Source organism: Eucyclogobius newberryi, unplaced genomic scaffold (genome assembly GCF_026437365.1).
Source record: "Eucyclogobius newberryi isolate DKJ021-1_F unplaced genomic scaffold, fEucNew1.0.hap1 SCAF_6, whole genome shotgun sequence".
In the NCBI taxonomy this organism is placed as follows: domain Eukaryota; kingdom Metazoa; phylum Chordata; class Actinopteri; order Gobiiformes; family Gobiidae; genus Eucyclogobius; species Eucyclogobius newberryi.
In genome coordinates, this window is record NW_027316278.1 from 33,796,677 (window position 1) to 33,802,920 (window position 6,244).

The window sequence follows — 6,244 nt, forward strand, 5'->3', positions numbered from 1 at the left end:
CACTTGAGGACTGTCTAGAGCGTAAGGCAGGTGGAATGAGTTGGACGGGGCTGGAGTGCGCTGAGCGTTCTTTGATACATAAATTGATGCACGATGGATTGAGGTTCACACAGAGTCTTCTCTGAGAAAGAAACAGGAAACCCGATCACCGGAGCTATTGAATCGGCAGCTGGAGGAATAATGACGGACATTGCGGAGTTACGGTGATGCGCCCTGATAAAAGATGATTTGGTCAGGCACCATCAAAATGTACATTTGCAAAGAGATTGCAAAGAATATTTGAGTTTAAATGACATGACTTGGTTTAGTGAGCTATGTCGCACAGGTTATATATAGTTTTCTTAAAGAAATAATAGAGGATTTTTGGTGCCAAATCTGAGTTTTATTTCCTCGTGGCGAGGACAGCTGAGTAGTTCTCCCGCATGTCAATCATTACCGGCGTCCAACCGCACACCTGCAGCCTCGTTCCCAGAATAGCAGCACGTTTCCCTGGCTGCGCATGCGTGGTTAGCGAGTTCCTTCAGTGTGCAGTACAAAAATGATGACAGAGAAAGACTGTGTTCGAGCTCAGAAGAGACGGAAATCTGCGGAGACGAGAGATGATGCGATCCGTCGCGCTGATAAACAAACACACGTGTAACAGCGGGGCTTTTCCGTGCTTCCGCACAAGGTTTGATGAGAGGCAGCGTCTTGGAAACAACAGGAGGGTGGGGGTGAGTGTGGTGAGTGTGCGCATGCGCATTTATTTTAAAAAGGACTAAGAGTCGCTTGAGTTCTCAACTCGGCGAAAAATCCTCTATTATTCCTTTTAGTGTAGAGGATAACTGTTGTTCCTTTGCTTGGATTGGGTTTACTCTTATGTAGGGATGTCCCGATCAGGTTTTTTTGGCCCGATCCGATTCCGAGTCATCTAATTTTGTCCCGATCCGATACTTTCGTAACACATTAAAAAAATGCACGAATGCAACATAAACAGGTTGTCCCCAGTTTTTATTCTATTTTTTGACACTTTAAAAGTGCACCTTTCTTTGAGGTAGCTTGAATAAGAAATAATGGTGCAAAATTGGAGTTAAATAAATATAACATCTCAACTTAAAATACCCAGCAGGCATGGAAACAAATAAGCAAAGTGCAGACCTGCACTTCTGCTGAGGTACTACCCATGGATCGGGCCTGAGATTGTCTCTCTTGTAGTTTCCTCAAAGGTACTCTCCAGGGTGTTGCACGCATCAAGCTGTGGTGCCTTCTCAGGGCTGGCTGCAGCCACTGCTTCCTCTGAACTGGCAACCAGAGGAGAAGAGCTCCTCTGTCTTCATGAGGTGTTACCTTGCATGAGTCAAGTAGGCTGACTTTGTAAAGAAGCTAAAAATGAAATAGAAAAAATATACAATGTAAAACATCATAAGAGACAGCACATAGCCTTGCAACTGCCTTAACCATGAACTCTTTATGAAGAAATAAAAATCTAACTTTAGCCCCAAAAATAAATAAAAACAATATTTATTGACTTACCTTACCTGGTAAGGATTTTACTGTATGTGAACGTTTTATGGTGTACAGATGGTGAACTATACTTGCAGCATGTAGAGGCTGCTATTCCACCTAGTCCGTGCATAATATCATAAGATTTGTTTAGTTTTGTGTAAACTACAATAAGGAGTTCTACAACAGAAATAAAATGGTGCTGAAAGTATAAAATAAATTGTTGAGATGAATCTCACCTGGACATCTTGTAGGCATTTTATTTCCATGTTCCAATCAGTCTGAATGTCTTAGAGTTGAGAGTAAGTCAGGGGCGAGTGTTTGAAGTGACCTACAATCTTCCTTGCGGTAGCCAGGGTGTCTATCCCGCCGCGTTGGGAAAGCAAGCCCTCATGTACGAGGGCTTGGGTCAGGCCAAGCCCCCAGCAGCCAAGATGGCCGCCCATTCAAGTCAATGAGAGCTGCTCAGTAGCGCATGTCGCCAGTTAGCCTTTAGCTCTTCGGACACTGCAGCCCAGAAGTGACGTAGGTCTGCGTCCGGTTTGCGTACCATGTGACCGTACTGACCAATCAGAGAGAGTTACTAGAGCAGCGCAGATCACAGTGTGAGATAAAGCGAAATATTAAACTTGTTTTAAGAAACTTTTTCACTGACTATGGAAATAATTCTGGTCCTTATTAAGTACATGGAATGTTTGATCTAACATTGATTTCTTAAAATACTGATTTTTAATTATATCATTCTACAACATGTCAAATGTATTCAAATGACATGTTTATCTACATGCAAAACATGCTAAAGTCATGATTAAGTCCGTATTTAGGTTTCTTGTCAGAACAACACTGATGGACACGAAACGTAACATCGATTTTTCATTTCATCGATTCCATTTCCATAGAATTTATTACGTGATTTAGTTTTTCAAGACACCGCTTCTGAGCAGTAGATCCACGGCCCTCAGGTCCGTGGTGGTCATTAGTTCCATGATTTGTTCAGTTATTCAACTCATGGATCATAGTTTTACGCCTGTAGCTCATTCGAGGCATTTGGGCTCATCCACGGCATCTTGGCCCGTTCACTTCACCTACACGCGCTCTGATTGGTCTAGACGGTCACGAGCCGGGCTAGAGCGGAGCGCTAGAGCGTAGCCGAAGCTAACAGCTTAAAATGCGTTTTAAAGACAACTGAAGAATCTTAAAAGTCCATGACCCATAAATAGGTAAGAATTTCCGCGATATCCGACTTTTTTGAAAGCTCTACGTGCCCTGTCAGCCGAACACGAGCAGTTTTTCGTTACATTGCGCTCTAGGGAAAAAAAGTTTTCTGGACGCTTTCTTTGGCTGCAGTACCAATAAAGTGGCCACTGGGGGAGTCTGTGACATGCTGCGGCTAGCCATACCCTATCCAGATAATATAATAGATCCATGGGTCAGGCCCACTGGTCCCCTCTGTCGCTCCTCACACACGTGTCCCTGTCCAGAAACACCAAGAGGGTTAAATTATTACAATCTGTTGACTCTTTTCAACGACGACTCTTCATGTCCCGACCTGAGAAGATGAGAAACAGTCTTTTTAGGAGGCTGATTTCACGTCACTATAAATCCAAAAGTGCGCAACCGCTTAGCCAGCAGATGCTAATAAACTGAAGCTAATGACACAAACCATGTCCAAATACTTAGCTGCAGGTCTGTCTTTGGGATGAAAAACGTTCAATAGCTCTCCAAACATGTGCAGAACAAGTGTCCATTACAAACTGTTGGGCCGACAGTCCAGAAACCTGTTTTCACCCTCACAAAACATAAGACACATTTTCTTTTTCCTCTCGTCTCTCCGCGTTTCGCTGTTAAGCTGGCGCATAGCACATGACTCATTTTCGGTTCAGCACGTGTAAAGCGAATACAAAGATAGACCAGCAACAGTTTTATACACACACAGCACTTCTGGTAGACTTTCAAAATAAAATGAAATAAAAATACTTCGACTGCAATTTTCACTGTACAAACTTTTCACTTTTTACCAGGTGCTTTTAAAACTGTTTAAACACATTATTTAAAGGTGCCATAACATGCTTTTTTTCACGTTTCGTAGTCTATCCTAAGTGTATAATTGATAATAATAAGTGTTGTGCAACACCCTTAACATAATAGTTAAGAAATATCACCCAGACCTTGGACCCCCTCACCAACCCGGAAATGCAAACGGCTTGGTTTGCATTTCACCACCCTTGCGAAGAGCGATCTGGCTCCCCCGCCCAACCCGTGACGTAGTCTCAGAGCGCGTGTGTGCCCCGCCCACCCGTGACGTAGTGTGTGCCCCACAGCTGTGTGCTGTAAGCTCCGCGCGTGCGAGTGAGAAACAATAGAACTTCAGATCAACACTACTTTGAGCCTAAATAAATCTGGTGTTTATTCTACAGCGTGCGCAGAACATATATATCTATAGATCTATATATATATAGCTATATATATATATAGATATATATATAAAAGTCTTATGTCCATCGCGCTCTTATTTCCTGGTTTTTCGGTATCGGATAGAACTTCTCTCCGTTTATTTTCCCGGTTGCTGCATCAACTGCCACATAAAGGGAGGGGGAGGCGGGTGGAGAGGGGGGAGGGTGAGGGTGAGGGGGGATGGTGACGCGTGCCTGTGGTTATGACGCGGCCTTGTAGCCACCCCCCGTCAGATTGGAGATTGGAGGAAAGGAGATAGTCTGTAATATAACTAAACACTGTGGGAATCAATCAAAAAAACACTCTGGGTACATATATGAAGCACAAATAGCAATGTAAGAAGGTTAAAAGCTCTGAAAAGTCGATTTAGCATGTAGAAACTTGTTTGAAGAGATTTTACTTCAATTTATTTTATATTTGATAAAGGTGATGCATTGTTTGATCCATTATGTAGTATTTCTTCAATTAATTCTTATAGTTTAAATATTTTCTTTCCATCACTGATTTAAGAGCAAAGTGAAGTATTACTTTTACATGAACTCAGTAAATATCAGAGTCAAATCAAATCTAAAATCACAGACAAAAGCACGACATTTAGAGAATTGTAATCAGAGCTTCAGCCTCCAGTCAATACTTTACTTTGCTGCTTTAATCATCTATAGTGGGTTTACAGTGATCATAACTAGACTAAACCAGGACTAAACCAAGTCTAAATCAGGACTATTTGGTAAGTTTAAACCAGGCCTGAACCACGACTGAACCCGGCTTTACGATGACGTCTCCAGGACTAAACCAGGACTACATTGTATGAGCATGTAGAGAAATATTGGTTATTTGCTAAGTTGTTTTTCACCAAGGAGTCACGTCTAAGAGAAGTCCAGGAGGTGGTGAGGAGGCCCCATCTAAGTCTAAGTTACTGAGTGCACCTTTAAAACAGAATACTATGAATGAACCCATGACCACACTGACATGTTTGCTGTCCGTTCGCCATCCGAGTGTCTATCAATGTCACAACCTAATCTAAATGTGTCATGTATTATTCACATGAGCTTTAATATTTCATCTTTCTGTGGTCGAGGTGTTGAAGAGTCTGTAGAGTCCTCATCCATATTAAACGTGTGTGAAAGACGCTGCCCCCCGGTGGTGGTAATGTGATGACACGTCTCTAATCAAATAACACATGGAGGAAAATTAATATCCACGCTTCTATTATTATAGGGAGGAAAATATAACGACATTAGAGGGATCAAATTAGAGTGCACGTGTCCTCCTCGTGTTACAGTGGCAGAGTGGTTAGCCTGTCTCCTGCTTCCAGTAAGCAGGTTGCGGGTTACAACAACAGAATCAATTTCATATGTGTCTTTGATGGGAAACAGCTTCAGCATTTGTAAAAGTTATTTTTTTCGGTTTAACTAGTGTAAAATATTCTTCAAACTGCCTGGAATTTCTTAAAGGTGCACTATGTAACTTTTCCTGTAGAGAGTGATAATGTGATGGGCAGCTATAAAGACCAAATCTCTCTCTCTCTCTCTCTCTCTCTCTCTCTCTCTCTCTCTCTCTATATATATATATATATATATATATATATATATATATATATATATATATATATATATACAATTTTGGTAATTTTTTTAATCTATATTTTAGTTTATGCACATGCATTGCATTTGCAGATCAGTTCAAGCTGGGGCAATGCAAAGATAATGACACCAAGGATAAAATATTGACAGTAAAGGAGTTTTAATGTATTTTAATGCTAGACACATTGGTATCAGATATCGATATTGATACTTGCCACAGTATTGCTTGGTATCGGCTCAAAACAAAAATCACTGGTATCACCCATATATATAAACACGTCTGTCTGGCATTTATTCAACTACAGGCATTGCTATTTCCAAAAAAAATATTTTAAAAAATAGCATGTTTTGGTTGTCACTTGCTTGTCTAAGTGGTAAAGTTTTATGGAACATTTCGGGAAACACAATAACATCCCACGGATAATTGAAGGTTTCAGACCCTCCACCTAAAAACACACTGCCCCTTTAAGGCAAAACACAAAACTAGCTGAATTAGCTTTTTCTTTAAACCTCACTAAAATATAATCGTTTTGAAACCCAAAATGAGCAGCCCATGCTTCAGTCTGGACCTGTGCCCGTAATCAGCATTTTTGACCCTGGCCCGCTCGCTCTGATTGGGTTCATCCTCCACTCTCTCTGCAGCTCAGACTTCCATTATACTGGAGGTTTTATGGGACACTTAGCAACGAAACAGCATTTAGTCCAATCAACAAGTCGTATTTATC